Source organism: Vitis riparia, chromosome 5 (genome assembly GCF_004353265.1).
Source record: "Vitis riparia cultivar Riparia Gloire de Montpellier isolate 1030 chromosome 5, EGFV_Vit.rip_1.0, whole genome shotgun sequence".
Lineage (NCBI taxonomy): Eukaryota > Viridiplantae > Streptophyta > Magnoliopsida > Vitales > Vitaceae > Vitis > Vitis riparia.
In genome coordinates, this window is record NC_048435.1 from 3,523,306 (window position 1) to 3,548,478 (window position 25,173).

Consider the following 25,173-nt stretch of genomic DNA (forward strand, 5'->3'; position numbering starts at 1 on the left):
GCTCTTCGGATCAGTATTAATTAGCTAAGTGGTCAACTTGATTATGATTGGTCGAGGTCTTTGAGATTATTAAAATGGTGCTTACCTGTTTCCCAGCATTGATCATTAAACGTTTCCAAGAACACGAGATCCTTAATTTGTTTGTATATAAGGATGCAATGTAGGAGCATGGTGGTGCAGTAGCTACAGCTATAGATCCATAGAGAGATAAAGAGAGAGATGAGGACTGGCTTAATTTTCTTGTTGATATCTGTAGCAGTATCTGGGGTTTGCCATGGAGGTAAGCTGAGGAAGAACTTCTACAAGAAGAGTTGTCCCCTCGCTGAGGAGATAATCAGGAACATGACTTGGAACCGTGTTGCTAGCAATGTTGCATTGCCTGCAAAGTTGCTGAGGATGCACTTCCATGATTGCTTTGTTAGGGTACGTACGTAGAATTCAATGCATGCATGCATGTATTTCTTCGCAAATTCATTCATTTTTACAAGCATGCATATGATGTTTGGTTGGTTATTTCTTAGGGTTGCGAACGCTTCTGTGTTGCTGGATTCCACCGCAAATAACACAGCTGAGAAGGACTCAATCCCAAACCTGAGTTTGAGGGGGTTTGATTTCATTGAGGAGGTGAAGGCCCAACTGGAGAAGACCTGTCCTGGAGTAGTCTCTTGTGCAGATATCATTGCCTTATCCGCAAGAGATTCTGTTTCCTTCCAAGTAAGTTATGGTACTTGAAAGGATGCCCAGTCATATATATAATGCATTTGTTTGAGAAATATTTAATGTATACTCAGGGATGGTGGGGAGATTATTGCAGTTCAATAAATAGATTTGGAAAGTGCTGACTGGTCGAAGGGACGGCAACATTTCGCGAGCTTCTGAGACCCTTGTCAACATCCCTTCACCATTCTCCGACTTCATAACCCTTAAACGAGCTTTCGCCAAGAAAAGCCTCACGGTTCAGGACCTTGTTGTTTTATCAGGTAAAAAAATATAGAAATATATAGATAATAAAAACTTACATATATACTTAAATACTACGCATTAATTCCATTAGGAAACAGTCTTGTTGCTATTCCTGCTGGTTTTGTAGCAGCAATCCCACCAACCTTAGAGGAATTAATCCTATTTTTGGCCATGTCATGGACAAAACAAAGGGCTTTGTAAACGAATCTGCACAACTTTTCAAGTGGGTTTCACACCTTAGTGTTTGGTTTTGATCAGGAGCACATACTATAGGCATTGGACACTGCAATTTCTTCAGCAACAGGCTATACAATTTCACTGGAAAGGGCGATGCAGATCCTTCTTTAAATTCAACCTATGCTGCTTTCTTGAGAACAAAATGTCAGTCTCTCTCAGACGACACAACCACAGTGGAGATGGACCCTGGAAGCTCTCAATCCTTCGACACCCATTACTTCTCAAAATTAAAACTACAACAAGGTCTTTTCCAATCCGATGCCTCACTACTGACTGACAAGGGATCCACTAAGATTGTGAACGAGATGCTAAGCTCCACACAGTTCTTCACCGCGTTCGGTCAGTCCATGAAGAGGATGGGGGCGATCCAAGTTCTTACAGGGAAATCAGGAGAAATAAGGAAGAAGTGTAGTGTGGTGAATTCTTAAGGGAGTGTTATTATGTGGTTTGAACTTGTAACAGTGGCTTCTTCCTTTTGAATTATCTAATAAAAGTCTCCCTTTCATATTATTAGTTTCCTTGTGTTTTTGTTATGAGCCTAGCTAGCTCTGGCAAATCCACTCTAGTGACTCAACGTATATGAGTCATTTCTTCCTTTTGGCCCTCTTGCTTCTAGCCCATGCACTTTTATGTCCATCCTCATTTCTATTTTTTTTTCTTTTTTTTTTCCAACCTTCATTTTGGTCTTGAATTTTTCACATGCATTTTTTTAGTTCAAAAAAAATAGAAGAGGGAAAGCTAAAGTTGAAAAGAGAGAGAGAGAGTGAATTTGGGAGATGAAAATTTTAATTGGCAGATAAAAAAGAAATTAGTGGTTAGGTGAAGAAGAGAAGTTGAGAGATGGAAGAGATTGACAATGGAAAAGGAAACCAGGACCAGACAGGGGTGTAAAAGAAAGAAAAAAGTGATTTTTTCCCTTAAATTTCTCAAACATGAATGAGAAACTAATCATGGAAGATCCCCACAACTAATTTCATTTATTGATTGAATTATATGCTAGTCCCAGCATTATGATAATTCTAAAGTCAATCAGACAAGTTATTCGGATATTTAAGATTAATAAAGAGAAAAATGATGAATTTTGGTGTTTGACTTTCCATTTATATGGCAAAGGTTCATCATATGCAATGCCACGAAGAGCTTTGAAACAATTTTTGAAGCTCATTAATTTTATCAAACAACTACAATCATTTCAGGTTCAAGGCATTTGACTAATGTAGTTTTTTTTCATAATAGAGGAAAACACCTCCTCGAATATATTTCTATATACTATATATTAAGTGGTCAGCCATGTCCTTAGAAAGGGTGCCTTAGTACAAGACAAGGCAGGGACATTGGACGTGCAAAGTTGTATTATCAAAATGAGAAGTTGCCTTAATGTCATAAATTTTGTACAAGGTTTTCTCATGGTGGTTGCTGGTGAGGGATGCCTATATACGGTGTTCTATGGTGGCTAGTTCTTCATCCGACCAACAGAGAACATTCTGAGAATTGTTTGTTTAGTATTTGAAGATGAGGCCAAGCTTTGTTTCCTTGCTTCTAACTCTTGTAGTCTGTACAGTTGTTGGGGTTTGCAATGGACAAGATCAGCTGAGGATGAAGTTTTATCATAAGAGTTGTCCTTCAGTTGAAACCATTGTAAGGGATATCACATGGAGCAAGGTTGCAGCTAGCTCTATCCTGCCAGCCAAGCTACTAAGGCTCCATTTCCATGACTGTTTTGTTCGGGTATCCCGTCTTTTATCTTTAGTTAATTTCCCTCTATCTTGAATTCAATTGCAGGTTTTAATGTGTAACACATATATGTTGCAGGGCTGTGATGCATCAGTGCTATTAGATTCAACTAAAAATACAACTGCTGAGAAAGAAGCGTTACCGAACCAGTCATTGTCAGGATACGATGTTATTGATGATATCAAAGCTAAAATTGAAGAAGAGTGTCCTGGAGTGGTTTCATGTGCTGATATCCTGGCTCTGGCAGCTCGGGATGCTGTTTCGTACCAAGTAAGTTCCGAGCTTAATCAAAATTGAGCGTAAATTAATGAAGTAACCAAACCTTTGTTTAAACTAAGAAGATCATTGTGAAGTTACTCACAGTTGTAATTAGCACCATGGAACTACATAAGCAGTTCCAATGACCCATGTGGCAGGTTCTAACCGGGAGGAAAGACAGAAGAGTTTCGCTTGCCTCGGATATCCCCGGCAACTTACCGCCACCCACAGCAGACTTCACATCTCTCCAGCAGCTCTTTGCAAGCAAAGAGCTAGACGTTATGGATCTTGTAGCCTTATCAGGTAAAAAAAAAATGTATTTTTGTAAAATCATGGTGCTTATTTCATTATATAACTTTTTATACTACTGAAAGAATCAAAATTATGTAGGGGCACATACAATTGGAGTGTCACATTGTGGTGTGATTGCAAGGAGGCTATACAATTTCACAGGAAAGGGGGATGCGGATCCTTCACTCGACCCAGATTACGCAAACACACTAAGGAGGGAGTGTGGAAGCCCTCTTAATCCATCAACAACTGTAGACATGGACCCTGACCAGAGCTCACTCTCCTTTGACAGCCATTACTTCAAGATTGTCAGCAAAAACAAGGGCCTGTTTCAGTCTGATGCAACGCTGCTCACCAACCCCCAGTCGGCTCAGATGGTAGAAATGCCACAGCATGGCCGATTATTTTTTGTGCGCTTTGCTCAATCGATGAAGAAGATGGGAGGTATTGGTGTACTTACTGGAGATGAAGGAGAGATTCGGAAGCACTGTGGACTTGTTAATGCCGGAACCTTGGTGGCCTCAGTAATATTAATTAATGTCTGTTTGTTGGATTGGTATTAATTAAAATTATTGTTCTTCTTGTTGTGGCAATGAATTTGGGTAATCAAATGTGGTCTTTGCTGTGTACTAACAACTAAACTAATATTGGATCGAGTGATTTCGGAACAATTGATCTTGCTACCATGCATACGGATCGAGTCATGTATGTAAAGAGACTGAACGAGTCATGTTCCATCGAATTTTCTTTCCTGCTATCCACAATGAGGAACTGTCCTTGAGAGGTGATCATTTTTTTTTATGAATATTAGTTAGCTTTACATATAGATGTTATACTATCCTTTTGTTATATGAGCTAGCCTGTGAGAGGCAGGGCGAAGACTTCTGAGAGGGAAAACTTCTGAATTCAAACCAAGCAGCGTTGACAATAAGCTCAATTAAATGTTACAATTTGATTCACAGAACGATGCCCATAAGAAAGAGTGGACTTCTCCCGTCCAGAGTCTTATATTTAATTTTGGATTTTTCTTGAAGTAGGCAATCAACCATTTCAAACACCCATAGTGTTGCTTTGATCTTGATCGACTCTCAAATATCCATTGATAAACTCAGTTAAGATTTTTAAAAATCTGAGTCATGACACTAACACTACATTTGATTTCAAACAAATGCTAAGGATAGGAAAGAAAAAGTTCAAAGAAAACGATTTGTTTTATGTTTGGTTTAATTATAAAAATTATGAACAAATATGTAATTACAATTATTTAGAAACTTATATGTTGGTACACGACCAAATGATTGTCTTGGGCACGTCCCTCCTATGGCGAAGTCAGTGTGGATCATTTTTAAGTAGAGTTTTGGTATAGGCTTTTTGTGTGTACCTTTTGTTCTCAAGGTTTGATGCTCTTTTATAGGGAGGGATCTCATAACGTTGGTTTTACCTTTGTGATTAATATTTTTCGCGACTTCAATGCTCATTTACCCATAGTGACCAATTATTTAGTCATCATAAATGATCAATCATTATAGGTTTATGTAATGATTATATGTCCTAATCAACGTATAACGGTTGCATTAATGTCTTCTTTACCCGAAAGGTAATGATAGATTTTGGCTAGGTTTTAGGTTGGATGAATGATGCATGTCTTAGTGAAATTATCCAGTCCCCAAGGCCAACATTGTATATTCTTAAATTATTTAATTTTTATGTATGAAAAGAAAATCAATTCGATAATTTATTTAATTTTAATTTTTTTTTCCCTTGTATCTTTTTTCAAAGCTTACAGGACCAAACGTAACCTAAATGATTCAACCATTATGTATTATTTTTTTTTTTTTACAATTAAGTTAAACACCTCTACATATTTTCCAAAGAAGGAAGTTAATTAATATATATGGCATTGGTTCGTGTGTTTGAGGCCAGGCTGGTATATGGACTTCCATGGTCTAGACTTTGTCCATCTAATTAAAACCAGGGCACAGAATACAAAAATGTGTGAATAGTCTAGGATAAGAATTGCGTTCAAACTTCGAAGTCAAAGAAACCAAGGGTCTGATCCGGGCAACCCTTATAATAATCAGCGAGAATCATGGCGCCGCGTGCCACTGCTGTCGCAAATGAACGTGATTAAGTAAGAAAACGTTTGGATTTGAACTAAACTAGGAATATGGCCACTAGCTTCTCCATTCTCCATCATCTAAATGAATACCTAACCCAAACAAGAAGATTTCAAAGGAACAGCTCCCATCCTTGAATGTCAAGTGTTCAGCATGTGACGTATACGTCACTCTTATTTTCTAGTGACAATGGTTATCTAGGTCTATCTTCACATCCCTGTACTGAACAATACTATAATTATTTATTTGGATCATTGGACTTCAGATGAGGCCGCCATTCTCATGCATTCAACTTCAAGGAAGGAGCTCAAAACCATTAAACAATAATAACAAGGGTGGAAAATTGCCATCGCTTTGAAAACATAAAAAATTTAATGAATGTTTGAAAAAACCCACAAGCAAAGCCTAGGGCTAAGGGCAAGTTGAGGTGATTATCTATTCTCCTCTCTAACAACCCTAGACCTCTCAACCTCTTGATAATGATTTGATTTGCCTATAAAAGGAACTCTAATGGGGGCTTAGCTTGTGTGCCTTTGCTTTTCTTACTACTTCTGACTACTTGTTGTATTACTTGCTAGGTGTTTTTTTCTTGCTTGCCTTCAACAAGAATGAGGTCAGCTAGAGAATGCCTTCTCATTCTCTTGGTTTCTCTTCTTGTATTTGGAGTGGTTCGAATTTGCAATGCAGATGGGTTGAGGAAGAACTTCTATAAGCAGACCTCGTGTCCACAAGCTGAGAATGTTGTAAGGAACCTTACAAGGATCAAGGTTCAAGCTAACCCTGCTCTGGCTGCTAAACTGATTAGAATGCAGTTCCATGACTGCTTTGTTAGGGTATGAAGCCCATCATCCCCTTATGCATTTTCAGATAAAATGGGAAAGTACCCATTTGAAAAGCATAGTCCCTTTTTTCTGATGTACGTTCATCACATTGTTTGTTGAAATTGTGGCTGCACTGCAGGGGTGTGATGCATCTATACTATTGGATAGAGTCGGTACTGGATCAGGCTGAGAAGGATGCAAGACCCAATCTTTCACTCTCAGGTTACGATGAAATCAATGATATAAAGTCCAAACTTGAGCAGGCTTGCCCAGGAGTGGTTTCCTGTGCTGATATTCTCGCCTTGGCTGCTCGTGATGCTGTCTCCTTCCCAGTAAGTACTTCACCATCAATATATATATATATATATATATATATATATATATATATGTATATAACTAACTAGTCTTGGCTGCATGCATGCAGTAGTACTAGGAAATATCAGAAGAAACCTTAACATTCCTACATTAATTTTGCAGTCCGAACCCCCTTGTGGGATGTTCTCACTGGAAGAAGAGATGGAAACGTTTCTCTAGCCTCTGAAGTCAATGGAAACATACCTTCACCCTTCTCAGACTTCACCACTCTCAAACAACTATTCGTCAAGAAAGGTCTTAATGTCAACGATCTAGTGGCACTCTCAGGTATATATACAATTAAATTCTTAATCAGCTATAGATCTTGTTACAACTACTGCTGATATATACTTGATCAGGCGCACACACCATTGGGTTTGCCCACTGCGGCACTTTCTCGAGGAGGCTCTACAACTTCACAGGCAAAGGCGATGCAGACCCTTCACTGAATGCAACCTACATTGAATCACTCAAGGCACAGTGTCCAAATCCAGCCAACGCCCAAACAACCGTGGAGATGGATCCTCAGAGTTCAGGCTCGTTTGACAGTAGTTATTTCAATATCCTTGTCCAGAATAAGGGTCTCTTCCAATCCGATGCTGCATTACTCACAGACAGGGCTTCCAGCAAGACAGTGCAACAGCTGCGAAACCCAGGGCTTTCTTGGACGAGTTTGGTAAGTCAATGAAGAAGATGGCGGCTATAGGAGTGCTTACGGGAAAGGCTGGAGAGATTAGGAACAGTGTGGGGTAGTAAATTAATATTAAGTTTGATTGCTAGATCTTGAATCATTTAAGGTTTAATGGTACCTTCATCTGAAGGATGATGAATAATATCCATGTATCGTAATTTTTTATATTGTTGATCAGAAATAGAAATAAGTCATGTCCATTCTAATACCCGGGAATCCATTCTTTGATCCATAAATCTCGATCTTATTTGGTTGGATAAAAAAATAATGTTTGAGAATAGTTTTTAAAATATATTTCAAAATTTAAAATATTTTCAACTTATTACATTCGTTTTCAAATGTTTTTAAAAAATAAAATATTTAATTAAAATAGATGAATAACACCCGAGGAGACATCATTTTTATGTATAAAAAATGGTACATATAATCTAATTTTACATTTTTGCCCTTAAAATTTTCATTCAACAAGTACTCAAAGAGAGATGAGAATAAAAAATTGTTGAATAATATTTTGGTCCAAATGAGGTTATATTTCATGTTTTTTAAAAAGAGATTATTCTTTCATATTTGTGTTTTTGAATGATTTTTTTTATTTATCAAATAACCCTAAAAGTAATATTTTCTACCATGCTTTATTTTAAAATCATTTTCATAAAACAAGTGAAAATAATTAAAATATATTCTAAAAAAATATTATACCTTTAGAATGATTTCTTAAAAAAAAATTATTAAATATATTCTAATTTTTTTTTAAAAAAAAAAATCCCAAAAAGCTCTAAGGTGCTTCCAATATGATATAAAAAGTGTCGGTCAATGAGAAAAAACTTATATAGTACTTAAAAAAATCTTATTACTTTATATCCTTGCATTGATTCTATTTTGTTATATTCATGTATTTTTTTTCTTTAATATTTTGATCTCATTTCTTAAAATATTTCAGTGGCTCAAATTTTGAATTGAGTATGCCCTTTTTTTTCAATACATTAAAATTTTCCTTCTACAATATTTACAAATATAATCAATTTTTTTTTCATATTGGTAATAAATGAGATTTAGAATGATATTAAGATGAAGGGAAAAAAAATTCAAACCCTAACGTTAGACAATAGCATATTTGAATGAAAAAGAACAAAAAATCAATGACATGTTTGTAGATTTGGAGTTTGATATATAATGACCCGGTTGAAATTCCTTAGGCTATGTTTGGTTCCTGGAAAGTTTTAAGGAAATAAAAAAATATTAAGGAAAATGGTTTTTTCATGTTTGGTTTCATCATAAAAATTTTTAAAGAAAATTAAATATAATTAAATTTAATTAAAATTTTATGTATTTTAAAAATATTTAATCTTTAGAGCAAATTAAGTGAAATAAGTTTGAAAAAACATATAAAAATAATTTATTGATTTTGAATTTATTTTTTAGTTTCCTTTTTTTTTTTCCACTTTTCCTTCCTAATTTTTTGCCCTCACATTTTCCCACGAATTTTCCAAAACCAAACGTAGTTACAAATTGAAAATCTCTGCAAAATTTTGAATTTGAAGATGGTCAAAGTAACTGCTTTAACCAACTCTACACATTTACCGAATTACCCTTTCATTTTCTTTCTCGTCACCTTCTCTTTTCCACACTTGCAATGGCAAATGACAAGGAAAAAATGAAGAGAAAGTAAGATTTTCTTCAACCCATTTTGAATCTTCGATTTTTCCTTCAATTTATAGTCATGAAATTGCATTGTTTCATCCTCTTTCCCACACACAGGTGGTGGTTGCAGAATTCAGTGTCTCAATGCACTGTAATGCATGTGAAAGAAGCGTTGCCAAGGCCATCTCCAAGTGTAAAGGTCTCTCTCCATGTCCCCAACTTTCAATTCAACAATTTTCATGGAAGTTCTACTAATTTATTTTAATTTTTTTTCAAGGGGTGGAGAAGTTTACCACAGACATGAAGAAACACAAGGCGACAGTGACAGGGGCGATCAACCCTGAGAAAATTGAAGAAACTAAAGAAGAAGACAGGGAAGAGGGTAGAGATTCTGGTCACTGAAGAAGAAAAAGATGATGAGTCCAGTGATGACGATGAATCGAGAGAGAATACTGTGGAGTCATTGATATGTTGGGACTGGACAGACAGTGCGGCGTTTGAGATGTTCAACGAGGAGAATGCAAATGCATGTTCGGTAATGTAGAGAGGAAGAATTTTCGACTTAGTACTGTTGCATTGGGAGGTTTGTCTCTTGTGTAATTATCTTCGATTCATGAATAGTAGTGTGTACTTGAATATAGTTGAATTCATTGAATATTATAGAAATTCTCCAATTTGATCTCTTAAAGTAAACGTGAAAGACATTATTAATGATTTTCTACCAAAAAATTAGAGTATCAAAAAGGCATTTATCGTAATTGAATTCATTATTTTTCATATGTAATCATCATTTGTATATATACTGAGGCGGACAAACACTAAGATGGAATAGGCCTACAAATATGCCCACTGTACTTATTGCAATATGATGAGAGGTTATTCCTTTTGGAATAAAAGGATTAAAACCCTTTATTGAATTTAAAGATTATATTTTATTGCAATATAATGAGAGGTTATTCCTTCTTGAATAAAAGGATCAAAACCCTTTATTGAATTTACAGATTATATTTTTTCAGTTAACTCATAAGCGTCGGACACCTAGATTTCGGGACCATACAAGCCAATTACATAAAAGGCATCAAAATCAAAGCAAGTCAACCGTGATAAAAATAAATGAATTCATCTCATATAAATCCAAAGAAAATGAAATTATCATATGAATAATAAAATTAAGATACCAAACAAGCATGATTAAAATATAAAATAATAAAATTTAGATATGATTATGATGCATGAGGATGATAATAGGATAGGTTGAAGACTGTCATCCTCATATCAACCTCATCCTCTATAAGAATGATAATACAATCCACAAACGAGATAAAATCATATTTCAGTTTTAGAAAATTTTGCAAATTCGCCTCGAATCCGATTCATACCCAAAAAACCTGTCCGGGTGACGTCTGATCTGGTCGTATTTTCAGATAGACATCCAGTCCAGTCGGATCGATCACTAGTCAAAGAACTGGATTCTTTTCTGGGACAATTTTCTCTCTTTCGGCGTGTTGAGACTCACAGTTATCTTCTTACACTCTCCACGGCGTTGACATGTGTTTGTGGCGGCCCACGTGAATTTCAATAAAGCCCGTCTTACAAGTCACCGCCCAATTCCACTAAGCTTCAGGAGCTAATAAATCGACATCTTTAAGTCAACTAATCGATTAGCCATGAACACGTACAGAGAATGTTATCCATCACTTTGAGGATATAAGGCCCTTTTGTTGGGGATATGTCAGCAATAGAATTGAGGTAATATGGGAACTAATGAAATCATACAGAGGTGAAAGCAACCGACCGTGTCCTAATCATGGCATCCTTTCAAAAAAAGAAACCCAATATCTTTTGGGTGTCTTTAATATTCCATTTTGGTTGAAACACTTATCATTTTTTACTTCTTACATTATCAAGCAAATATTTATTGTATGGATAGAAAAAATATCAAGAGGTTGTGATGCTTGGATGCTTTTGTTTAATGGGGAATCCTGTGTAGGGACTCAAGAATTCAACACTACCAACACTTTTTTCTTGAGCATTCATATTCAGAGTTGAGATCTGAGGGAGATTCAATTTCTATATAAGCACTTTCAAGCCTTATTGCTGACACAATTTCTTTATATTGAAGAAGGTTAAATTCTGAGAGTTCATATTATATTTGTACAATGTTGAGAGAATGAAAAGCTGATGTATCTGTCTATGACATGATCTCCAGGGCCTCCTTGTTTGTCCAAGTATATTGAATACTGTTGCTGCAATATGAGATGGTGTCAGACCTGCCATGGCCACTGGTCCGCTGGCGCTCCATGGTCTATGTACCGATCAGGAAGAACCATGGGACTCCACTGCACAGGGGTTTGAAGGAGTAAACAAGTATACTAATGGCAATTTTCCATACTAGTTATGAAAGAGGAACTCAAAACTTGAGGTGTTTTATTCAAATATAAACTATGAAGGCAAGTCTTAGATTCATACCTTTGTTGTGCCATCAAGAAGACCATTAAGGGCCAAAATTGAGCAACATGAGACCCAAAACCACCAATTGACCCTTCTTCTACTGTAATCAAAACTTCATGTGATTTTGCCAGGCTGCGAATAAGGGCATGATCCAATGGTTTGCAGAAGCGGGCATCTGCAACTGTTATTCGTAAGCCATGTTGTTCCAGCAAAGAAGACGCAACCAAACAGCTCTGTACTGCTGTTTCCATAGCCCAAGAGTGCAACTCTCTCCCCCTCAATCAATATTCGGCCCCTTCCAACCTGTTACAAATCGCCAAGTATCTGTTTATATTTGTATGCTCTTCCATCAGTATATGTAGAGATTCAGTGAGTCTTACCTCAATAGGAATGCCTTTGTTCCCTGGTGGCAGTTCAACACCCACCCCATTTCCTCTTGGGTACCGGAAACAACTGGGCCTGTCATCTATGGCAGCAGCTGTGGCACCATGTGAAAAGCTCAGCCTCATCAGCAGGAGCCATCACCACCATGTTTGGAAGCAAGCCATGAAAGTGACATCAAAAGCTCCACAATGTGTTGGGCCATCTGCTCCAACCAGCCCAGCTCTGTCCATTGCAAATTTCACTGGCAGCTTCTGCAAATCTACATCATGCACCACCTACAGTAGGAGACCCAGACCACATTCTTAGCAGAATCCAACTAAAATTTTAACGTAATTTAGTAATAATCCGACTGTCATAGATTCCTATTATGCCAAGTAAATTCCTAAAAGAGCTGAAAAAAAATATATTCAGGCTTCTCAGAAACTAGAATTCTTGATGAACAAAATTATAACATTATAATTTTGAATCGGTTTTCCAACTAACGTTATGTTATTTAGTAAAGGTTTTCCAATTTGTCAATTAAAATTTCAAGATAAGTAGATTAGACTAAAAAGGGTACTTTAATTAATGTAACATTGATTGAATGTATTCAACAAAGAGTATGGACCTTCAAGAAGGAGAAATAAATAATTAAACTAAATACAATTGAACACCCAATAAAGAACAAATTTCATTTAAGTATATTATTCCAACTGAATATTTTTTACTGTCGCATTAATTAAATCCCGATTATAACGCTCCAACTCTCAGCTCGGACACTAAGGTCATATGCTCATATCAAGCCTAGACCTAACATAAGTATATAATCTCCAAAACAGAGAAATAAATAATTAGCCTAAATATAACTGAACTAATAGAAAACAAAATAACCAAAGAAAATAACGGTCCTAAATAATAATAATGGTCTACAAAACTAATGAACTGAAATAAGCGCAGAAAGTACAAGTAAACACAATGAGACAAGTGGCTGGCTTCTATGAGGTAAACAACTTCAACGAACAAAGGTCGCAATTATTAACAGAGGGTAAAAAAAAGAGAACTAAGTGTCCAAAATGAGAGTTGGTCTGAGTAGGAACCCCTAAGCTAACAACTTGACTCTTCCGAATGCAGGACTTCAATGACAATCCTGGAGTCTACATCCTCAACCTCAACTTCTCACCTAAAAGACGACTAAATGTGGAATGAACTAAAGCTCAACAAGTAAATTCATAACCAATAATTGTTCAGATGGTCAATCCAGTCAAAATAAAAATCCTTTTTCATTGTAATATTATACCATAGCATTTGATTAAGAAGATATGGTAATAGGATTGGCATGCCTGGTCATAAGCTCTCTGCATGAAAGATGAGTAGATTGCACAAAAAGGTTTAATGCCTTCACAGGCTAGACCAGCAGCAAAGGTAACAGCATGCTGTTCTGCTATCCCAACATCAAAGCATCGTGTGGGGAACCGGCGATGGAAGAGATTCAAGCCCGTTCCACCCCCCATTGCTGCATGAATTGCAACAATATCCTTGTCCACCTCTGCTTCTGCAATCAAAGCCTCTGCAAAATATGTTGTGTAGGACTGAGTAGGAGCACTGGATTTGAATTGTTTCCAGTAGCAGGATCGAACTTGGTCACTCCTGTGAAAAAGAAAAATATTGTTATTTATTCTTTCTATCCTATTTATTGAATGATAAAGCATAAAATGGGGTGGTTCATGAGAAAATATGAGAATAGGCTTCACGGGAATTGAAGTTTATCAACTCTGTTATTACATGTGTCAAAATGTTCATTTTTGAATTTAATAATTCTACTTTCTGTAATAGCTCAAATCAATTGACAGATATGCTAGACAGAACAGGTAAGATTTCATTCCATATGATCACAGACAAAAGCCCCCCATCCCCAGCCATCCACCCTCAAAAGAATGTATTAGGCATGGTAATTTGTTACTTACCATGGTACTTATCTGCAGCTTTCTCAGCATATGGATATCCACGGCCTTTCTCTGTGACACATGGATCAGAACTGGACCTGTTGTCTTGGTACTCTTAACCTCCTTGAGAATGGCAACAAGGTCATCTATGTTGTGGCCATCAACAGGACCTATATAATAGAGTCCAAGCTCTTCAAAAAGTGTTGATCCAGAACACTGATCATCCCACGAGCATATTCATCAACTTTTGCAGCCAATTCATGCATCGGTCCGCCAATCTGTTTTGGTAACGCCCTGCAACAACATTATCCACAAATAAACCATGTTCACTTTGGGATAATAACAAGTATAAAAGATTTATCTATTCTAAAGATCACAAGTATACTAACCTTGGCAACCTCTCGTAATTCTCTAAGAGGTCTGTTTGATTGTAACCTACTAAGAGCACTGCTCAAAGCTCCTACAGTGGTATGGGCCCATCTAGAGTAGCAGTGGGTAAAGAAACCTGCTTGTTGTCATTAAGGATAACAATCATGTCAGAATCCAGGTACCCAGCATTGTTCATTGCTTCATAAGCTTGCCCTGCAGTCATGGCTCCATCACCTATGACAGCAATGACGTTGTTGTTTTTTCCTTTTAGATCCCGGCCGACCGCCATTCCTGTTCACACAAACATTTTGAAGGTTAAAACCTAAAGGAAGATTGAACTCAGACGAAATTAGTTCAAATTGATGGAACGTCCACAGAGTTAGGCTTTGTGGTTTTGCTGCTGCAGTGACTCAAATGTGAAGCTAATATGCTATATTACTGAAGAATTTGCATGATATGAGGTAAATAATACTTGTATCTTCAGCCTATAGTCATCCAAAAACTAATAGTAGATGGTACTTTCTCCATTTGGAGAATCAAAGATCTTGTTCAACGAATTTTGTATCTCTCGGTGGCAGATGTAAAAGTAGTGGGCATTTTTTTAATAAGTACTTCGAGTATAGACTCTTCCATAGCACAAACAGGCTTAAATTGACACAGCATTCACTTGGAAAGTTTGGGCTTCAGTACATATCAAATTTTGGTACTCTTGTCTAAGTTCAAATTTTCCATATTCATTGGAGATGGAAGAGAGAATTACCCAAGCCTGCTGAGATGGTAGTAGAACTGTGGCCGGTTCCAAAGCAGTCATATTCACTCTCTGAGCGCTTGGTGAATCCCGCTAACCCATCTGTTTGCCTCATGGTATGCATTTGATCTCTTCTCCCAGTTAGAATTTTGTGTGGGTAAGACTTCAGAAACAACAAAACAATAGCATATCAACAACAATTGTCTTCAAATATAGTCTCTTTGGTAAAGCCTAACGGAAAATAAACCAGAGAAGGTGAGATTGGTAACCTGATGACCACATCCCATAGTATCCTGTCTTGAGGGGCATTGAGACATAATGAAGAGCCACAGTGAGCTCCACACCCCGAGGCTGGAGCCCAAGTGACCCCCAGTTTTGGAAACATTGAAGACAACATCAGACCTTAGTTCATCTGCGAGTTGTTTCAGCTCCTGCATCAGAAGAAACCCATATGAGCATATGAATCTCAGCTTCCTAGCTATATATCTGAGCATATGCCTTCAGTTAAGTACTTGACAGACAGATTTTTCATGTGAATTGGATATTGATATGTCCAGGAGAGGAGTTGGTGGTCTCTGGGAATGATACTCCTCCCTATCCGAAGTGATGCACAAACCCCATTTGGCCTTTTCCTGGCCTGTACATAATTTAAAAGAAAAATTAAAAAACACCCATTTATCTTGATGATTCTTTATCATAAACTAAATTTGAAACAACTAAAATCCAAAACCACAAATAACAAACAGACAAATCAATCATATCTCAGCAGGTTCTTCCTCTATGATATATCCCCACCACAAAATCAATTCAAACCCACCAAAAAATAATCAATCCAACAAAATGAACAAAACCCAGTACTCAACACTAAGTCCCAAGCAATAATTCCTCCTTTGCTTGACTACCCAGAAAATAAAAATAAAATAAAAATATTCCGGACCTTACTCCTTTGCTGGGATTGGCACTGCAATCCACCCCCAGAACAAATGGGAACACTGAGGAGGAAGTCTCTGAGGATTTGAAGCAGCAATCTGACTAAAATGGGCAGGAAATGAGAGCGTACAGATAGCCTTTCAACGCTCAGCAAATGCAGAAGCTTGAGCACAGACCAAAGCAAGAACAATCCACAAAAGACAGAGAGAAAAAGCAGTGCTTCCCCACTCCCCGGTAGTGGAGATAATGGTGGTGGTGGTGGTAAAGAGATGTGAATACCAAACAAAAAAAAAAATGGGACAAAAACCAATACTCGTCTGGGTAAGGCCGGAAGGGTGGGTAAAGATTGATTGACCGACCACCTTCGTTTTCTTTTTCCATTCCAATTTATAGTAGTTTCTGACACGATGAGCCCGGCAGCTCTTCCCCCATTGGTCCACGTCAGCAGAAATCAGCAATGGATAGAAGGATATGATATTGTATGGATCATTATTCATTAATAGTAGCAAAACGGTGGATGTGGTCTATTCTTGGGACCTCTCAAATAATTTACAGTCTCCACCATACTAAATTTAATATTGATATCCCAAAGCTTATATTAAAATATATACTATTTGGATATCATGGCTTAGTCATACCAATGGTATATACTATATACTTAAAATGTTATTGACCTATAACTTACCCAATTCATATACTACTATATGTTATATGGTCAATGAAAAAATATATTTAAATTAGGGAAATATGGTGAATATTGTGTTTTTTTTAAGGAAAAAATTTAACGCATATATTTTGGACAATAATGTATTATTATTCTTTTTATAAATAAATAAATAAATTTAATATTTTTTAGAAAAATTTTACAAGGTTGACAAACATTATTTAGGTTTCCTATTTTAGTCATATAATTTATTCTTTTGATAGTAAAATAGTAATAACAGTGGGAAAAAATGTTATTTTAAGAAATTACTAGTAATTGTGTGATGTCCTGATAAGAGAGAAAACTTCTTATATTATAAGTATGAATTCTTTTATCATGTAAACGTATTGTAAAATTGTGGGGATTTCTTAGGCGGATAATGAACAATATCTACACAGTTAGGTATATATCGTTACAATGGTATTAGAGTTAATTTTTTACCTTGGTACAGATGTTTATTTGACCTGTAAGGGGTATTGGTTAGGTGTGGTGGCCTTTGTTTTCTTTATATACATACATATATGTATATATATATATATATAATTGTCTTTTTTTTTTTTTTCCTTCTTTCAATTTTCTCTTTTTCATCACTACTATTATCACCAATACTTTAAAAATATTATTAATTATTATTATGATGATTTTATTATAATCATTAATAGTAATACTCTGTTATCATTACAAATACTATTAATACTAAATATTTATTTTTAACATTATTATTCCAGTAATCATATTATTATTTGGCTATTAATTTTCTTTTTACTATTAAATTTATTTTAATTATCACACATGATAAGAAATTCAAAATATTAGAAAGAATTATCGCTACAATGCATGTGTATTAGTCTTAGTTAACATGTTCTACAAGACACCCTAAGAAATTTACAACTCACTTTTCATCGTACATGTGAAATGTGTATGTAAATACAAATCCGACTTTGTAATTTATTTTTTAAACGCTTCGAGAAAAATTCCATAATTAAATTACGATCCAAAAATAATTTAATGTTCATTTATCAGTTACAGATATGTTAGTTCATATAGTATTTGTAGCACATGTGAATCATTCAAGCTGGTATACATCTTAATCAACTTGTAACAAATGGTGGGACAAATTGAAAATGACAATATATTGAATGAGAGTCATGCATGGCCGCCATCTTTGACAAGTTGAGTTTAAAAGTCTAGCTTTTATCATCTTCAATTATATGATGTTTTGTTAATTTATTGAAAAGAATAATAGAAAAAAAAAAAAATTATTATTATTATTAGGAAATTAAAATCTAATAATGTGGATTTGGATTTTTTTCATTATTTTATATAATTTTGTTGATTTAGTATCTTCAAATTGTTTTTTTAGACTATTAAATACCTTTTTTTGCCACCTATTAATTTTTGATATAATTTATTTTTTCAAAATTAATTTAAAGCTGTATTCACAAGTCATGTTTTTAGATCGTGTTTGATTAACGGGATATGATACGGTAGGATATTATATCTTGTTGAATAAGAAATACATATCTCATGATATCATTTTTATTGAAATATAATATCATTAGATATCACATTTAATGGACATGAAACCAATGGTAGATATATGTTATACATATTATGTGTAAAATAAAATTAGTTTAAAGTTGTATTTATAAGATATGTTTTTAGATTGTGCAAGACATGGTATGATAGGATATAATATCTTGTTGAATAAGAAATAGATATAATTTTTAATGAAATATGATATCATTGGATATCACATTTATTGGATATGAAATCGATGATATATACCATTAAATATGTTATATTATACTTATATTTAATTTGTAAAATAAATAAAAAAATAAAATATATGTTATTTTTCAATATTTCATATTTGTTTAAAATAAAAAATTATATTAAATTACGGTATTTGCTATTCAAAATCATGAAATTTCTTTTTAATTTAGCAGTATTATCCATGATTAAAGTATTTAAAATTATAAATATTTTTATTATATTATTCAATATATAAAAATAATTATATATATATATATATATATTAAATAATACATATGTGGGTATTATTTTACAAAATATTTTTCAATTATTTTTTAACCATAAATTTTATAAATAATAAATATAACAAAAAAATCTCACTAGTTGGACTTGGATGTGATTCCAACTAAGAATATTAAAAGAACAAGAATGAACGTATCATATCTTTGTCAAGGATTCGGCATTTTTAACTATTGACAAGCTCTAAGATTACTTTGTCGTGCACTAACGTATGATTTTCCAGACTGATGAACGGAGCTTTGACTTCCAATATTTTTGGTGGCAGCCATGATGAACTTTTTGTTTTTCTCGGAGACTTGGAGATGTGAATTAGAGTCAAAATACTTTAATATAAAAAAAAAATGGAAAAGATTGATAAATTGATATCCGAAACCTGCATGGTACACGATGATGGAGGGAGGGAGGGAGGGGTCCACCTGGAAGGCCGTCGTTCAAGTCTTCAACTATCAAATCGGAGGAAGGCTGCTCAGTCTTCTCTTCCTCACTTCCGACTATTCCAAGTGTTTTTAACGGAAATGTTTTCCAAACATTTCCACTCTTTGGAGAATCACTTTCTTAAAAAAAAAATATTATAAATGATTTGGAATGTAAATAAATTTTTAGATTTTTAAAAGTGTTTAATAAATTTTGTTAAACAATTTAATAGTTTATTTAACAATAATTTTAAAAACGTTTTTAATATTTAAAATATAAAAATTTTTATATGTTATAAATACTACCAAATTATAAATATTTTTTAGAGTCCGTTTAACATTGCTTTTAATAGAAGTGTTTTTATTAAAAATATTTTTTTATACAACGTTTTTATGATAATTTTAAAAAGTGATTTTAATAGTGTTTTTGATAATATATTGTATAAGTATAAAAATATTTTTAATAATAGTAAATTACAAAATGACTTTATTAAAAAAAGAAAATATTATAATAAATTGAAAGCTTTTATTACAAAAAATATATATAGACATTAATATTGTTAAAAAATTTTAAAAATTAAATTTATGAAAGGGAAGTGAAAGAGAAAAAAGAGAGTGAGAAAAAAGTCAAGAGTGAAATGGAAACAAAGGATAATAAAAAATAATATATGAAAAATTTTGAAGTGTTTTTTTTTAAAGAAACACTCTCAAGTGTTTTTTTTAAAAATATTTTAAGTGTTTTTCTAAATTTTTAAAAGTGTTTTTCAAATATTGTCAAATACCTATTTTTTTAAATCTTAAAAAGGTTTTTATATTTTTAAAACTAAAAACACTTTTAAAAAATACTGTCAAATGAGTTTTTAGTTAAAAAAAAAGAAGAGAAATCCTAAAACATGGGGAGTAATAGAATATTTGATAGCAATTTTTGTTATTGAAAATAAAAAGTTGTTTTTTTTTTTATAAAAAGTTGTTTTTTATTTATAAAAAATAATTATATAAATATAGAAAATGATGAAAACAAAATATTAAAGATAAAAATGTAACTTTTATTTGTAATTATTTTTTGTATATTTATAATTATTTTTTAAAACAATTACAAACAAAAAATAATTAAAATATATTATTAAAAAAAAATTTGTACAAACTTTATTTTATTAAAAAAATTATCAAACATGTGTTTTTTCATTATTTATAAAATGGAAAATTATTTTAAAATCAGTTTGCAAGCATACCCATAAGGTTTAGAACATCCAAATTCCCAATCAAATCTCATGAAAGTCTTTTAGAAAACGGTTCTTACAGGGAAGGGGGATTGGGAAAGGAGGAGATGTAAGACCAAGACCTTTGCCCTTGAGGCCCGGCTGATGGGAGGGTGGGTGTGTGGAAGATTCCAGGTTCAAGTCGGGACAAAAATTTGCCGTTCAAAAAAACACCCATACCGACCCAGACGCTGTGCGCTGTAGTGCCTTGATTATTGGTCTTTGTTTTACATGTCTGGATGCTTTGTATCATGACCGTATGAAGGCGCAGTGCAGGAGCAGAGTTAGACTGAATTTATCATCTGCATTCTGGAGTTTATGGCCAAAGTAGTTTATTTGTAAAAAAAAATGATAAGAATAGTATCCATTTGAAAATATTTGTCAAAGTAGTCTTCTTTGTCCACGTAAGCATCCACATGGATTTTAAGTGTATAAAACCACCGTTGGTGACTGTGGTTTTAAAACTTATAGAAATTTCCTTAAAACCACAGTTTGTAACTGTGGTTTTACAATTTCTCTTAGAATCACAGTTACTAACTGTGGTTTTAAAAGAACTATCCTTAAAACCACAGTTACAAACTGTGGTTTTGCAATTTCCCTTAAAACCACAGTTAGTAACTGTGGTTTTACAATTATTTTTAATCTTTTCCCGTTTTAATAGTGTTATAATTTTAATATTATTTTTAAAATATTTTTTATCAAAACAACCATAAAACCACAGTTAGTAACTGTGGTTTTACAATTTCTCTTAGAACCACAGTTAATAACTGTGGTTTTACAATTTCCCTTAAAACCACAGTTACTAACTGTGGTTTTACAATTATTTTTAGTCTTACAATTTTAATATTATTTTTAAAATATTTTTTTATCACAACAACCATAAAACCACAGTTACTAACTGTGGTTTTACTAATGGTGTTGTAATTTTAATATTATTTTGGTCTACATGCATTATTTTTAAATTATTTATTCATATTATTTTTAAATTTTAAAATAACTAAAGAAATTGTTTATATTATTTTAAAATTTTATATTTTTATATGAAAATTAATGCCAATGATTATGATTTTAGGTTATTTAACACTGAAGGAATTTCCGACATTGGCATTAAATAACCTAAAATCATAATCATTGGCATTAATTTTCATATGAAAATATAAAATTTTAAAATAATATAAACAATTTCTTTAGTTATTTTAAAATTTAAAAATAATATGAATAAATAATTTTCTTTAGTTCATATGTGAAAATATTTGTAAAAAAAATAAATATTTTATTTACCATAAATATATAAGGAAATTTAAATTTTTATGGGAATGCATGTAGACCAAATTATTTTATCAAATTTTCAAGGAAAATATGAAAAAATAAAGATAAAATATATATATTTTTAAAACAGTCGTAACAAAAAAATTTGTGAAAAGCAAAGTTCTAAAATCCCATACTTTTTTACATATGAGTTCCCCTTAAAAATATTTGTGAAAATTACAACATAATTGTAATTTTGATAAAAAAAATATTTTAAAAATAATATTAAAATTACAACACCATTAGTAAAACCACAGTTAGTAACTGTGGTTTTATGGTTGTTGTGATAAAAAAATATTTTAAAAATAATATTAAATTGTAAGACTAAAAATAATTGTAAAACCATAGTTACTAACTGTGGTTTTAAGGGAAATTGTAAAACCACAGTTACTAACTGTGGTTCTAAGAGAAATTGTAAAACCACAGTTACTAACTATGGTTTTATGGTTGTTTTGATAAAAAATATTTTAAAAATAATATTAAAATTATAACACTATTAAAACGGGAAAAGATTAAAAATAATTGTAAAACCACAGTTACTAACTGTGGTTTTAAGGGAAATTGCAAAACCACAGTTTGTAACTGTGGTTTTAAGGAAATTTCTATAAGTTTTAAAACCACAGTCACCAATGGTGGTTTTATACACTTAAAATCCATGTGGATGCTTACGTGGACAAAGAAGACTACTTTGACAAATATTTTCAAATGGATACTATTCTTATCATTTTTTTTTTTTACAAATAAACTACTTTGGCCATAAACTCTGCATTCTGGACCTCTCCCACGCAATTGCTCACCACTCAGAAGTCAGTTGCGTGGATTGATGGAAATGGACGACTGATGACTGATGAGACTACACTCACTCAGTGGATTCCATTCAACTCGACAGCTGACACCCTAGAATTGGCCCAATAGCAACAGGGGGACTTTGGAGACTGGACCTTCCTTTACCAAACAACCTAATTTGTAAATTCATAAGCCTTTTCCTGTATCATTTGTGCAACTGGGTGGCCAATGCTACATCCCATTATTTAGTTCTTTATTCATTTTCCAAATTGAAAGCAAAATGTTACTGTACACATGCTGCTGATATATTTTGAACGACTAACACAAGTTGGGAACCACAAAGAGAGGTTCAATCTCTGCTTTGGCCACCATGCTCTATATGCTCTCTGAATCCATTGGTGAATGAGCTATCTTTGACTCCCAAATCCTCGCTAAATAAGCATTTTGCTCCTTGCATTCACCACTTCTATCAAAATTCGTTTCACTTTGATGACTATGTGATGAGTTGAAAAAACAAGAATATATTAGGTCTAGATCGACTTAGAGTTCCAAAGTTGCTATCTTCTTTTGTATGTGCATCTTGCTTTATGTATATATATTAAACCTCTTTTCTAATTTGGTCATTGACTCCCTCACAACATTTCTCTATGAGTTCTTTTTGTAAGCTATTTCAGTTCTTTTCTCATTATCATGTGATTACTACTTTTGCTTCTGCTAAATTAACTTGAAACTAGAAAGTTCCAACAAATGTTAATGGTTTTTGCTTGGCTTGTGACAAATAAGAAGGTTAATATCAACGATTTGCTTCAATGAGAAAGTCTGATAATAAAACTCTTAATCGAGACCATTGTGATATATGCTTGAAGAGTAATGAATCAGCCATCCCTCTATTTCTTCACTGTCCCATTACATTGGTATAGATTGGTCAATGTTGTCAATCTTTGATTAGATTCTTCTTAGAGGCATGAAACAGATGTTGAGAATTTCCTTTAAGGGTTTTGGAAGTACATCACAAAAGGAAAATTCTTTGGTAGATGGTTGTTTTATATTTGATTTGGCTTATTGGTTGGAGAGGAATGCAATGATTTTTTTAAGATAGATTTTTGAGGATAGATGGTTATCGGTGAATGCCATTTGAGACTCAGTTTTCTTTTACTCTTCCCTATGGGCCGTAGCCTCTAAGCCTTTGGAAAATATTCCATTATATCTTTTAGTATTTGCATTAGAAGAGTGTGCTTGTTACCCAAAGAAGCTGGTTGAAGAAGATAATGATTGATTGGTTACCCCCTCCATAGATTGAATGAAGTTAAACTCTGATGGATGTTTAATGGATAACTCTGGATAGATAAGTAATAAAAACATGATTAGAGAACATTTGGGTGTAGTATTGAGAGCTTTCTCTAAGCAAGCCAAAATGGGTTTAACCATCAAGGTAGGATATCGACATTATTGGAGAATTCAATGATGGACAAAAGCTTTATCCCTATCCACTCTAATGGTAAAGGGCGGTTTTGCCAATGTAAATATCTTGGATGACTAATAAGAATATAGATTCATGAAAGTTTGTCAGCTAGATGCACAAAATCATAGATATTGCAAATGACTTGGGTTATTCTTTCTTTTTGGTTGTCTTTTAGCAAGCCAAATCGCACATCAATTAGCCAAACAAGGAGCAAAGCATATGACCTCTTTTGCTAAAGATTTCCTTCTCCCTAAAGTGTCCAATGTTTTTTCTTTCATATACATGCGGGTTTTTTCTTTTGGGAGGGTTGGGTTAGTTTTTTTTTTTTTTTTTGTAATTTCAGTTCTTGGTTACTTTCTACCAAACTTTATACATCTTAAAGATTGCTTATCCTTGTATTTGTCAGCTGATTGATGAATGATAATGTTTGTTTCTAATTTTTTTAAAAAGGTTGCTATCACAGCTCCATTGCTTCGTATATTTATTTTCGTATGTGATTTAACAACCTCAAAGTTTCTTTTTATCCTGTCAAATAAGAAAAGAAATAAATAAGATTATTTTTTTATTTTTATGGTACCTTCAATTGGACAAAGAAAAAGCAAAAAATAAAAATAAAGTAAAAAAATGAAAATGAAACCTAAAATTTATTTTTCATGCAATCACCAACAGTAAAAAAGATGAAAAGAATAATATTTCTTCCTGCAAAAATATGAAACCTTTTGAGGACACTTGATAAATTCAAGCTAACTAACAATCCAGTGTTTGTGGATGCTGGAAGGGCTTTTAAATTGTTGGTTGATGATCCAAAACCTACTTGGTTCAACCATGTTATGCTGAAGTTCCATCTAGTCCTTGGGGTTACTTCTTTTTATCTTTTTCTACTCTGGCTATTGTTCAACACCAACCAATTAACATGCATTACAGCCTTCATAAAATCAATATAAACAGACTGAGCAGTTAAGAAGCTAACTCCCTGACTGGATACTGCAAGAAGATCTAAGACAAGGCTGTAACTGGGTGGTCAGGAGAGGTGGCCTGCTTAGAGCCCAAGAAATACAAGGCCCGATACTAACCTGAAACCATTGCTCTCTGTTTCTTCAAGTCCCACACCCTATTTAAAGACCAAGGATATTATCATCCTAGTGCAGATAGCACATGACAGAAGATCAGAGGAAGAAAAAGCTGAAATAAGATCCCTCTTAATCGCAAATGCTTTCATCCTAATGGGGTGGAAATTGATGGCACTTGGGTAAAGAGAGGAAGTCTGAGGGAACAT

At 33.6% G+C, this 25,173-nt stretch overlaps 3 pseudogenes; 2 read left to right on the forward strand and 1 right to left on the reverse strand.

Annotated features, from left to right (window-relative positions):
* The first annotated feature begins 219 nt into the window (after positions 1 to 219).
* LOC117914964 lies at positions 220 to 1,628 on the forward strand (annotated as a pseudogene).
* Positions 1,629 to 2,712: 1,084 nt separating this feature from the next.
* LOC117914469 lies at positions 2,713 to 7,528 on the forward strand (annotated as a pseudogene).
* A 3,654-nt stretch (positions 7,529 to 11,182) lies between these two features.
* On the reverse strand, positions 11,183 to 15,278 carry LOC117913874 (annotated as a pseudogene).
* Positions 15,279 to 25,173: the final 9,895 nt, after the last annotated feature.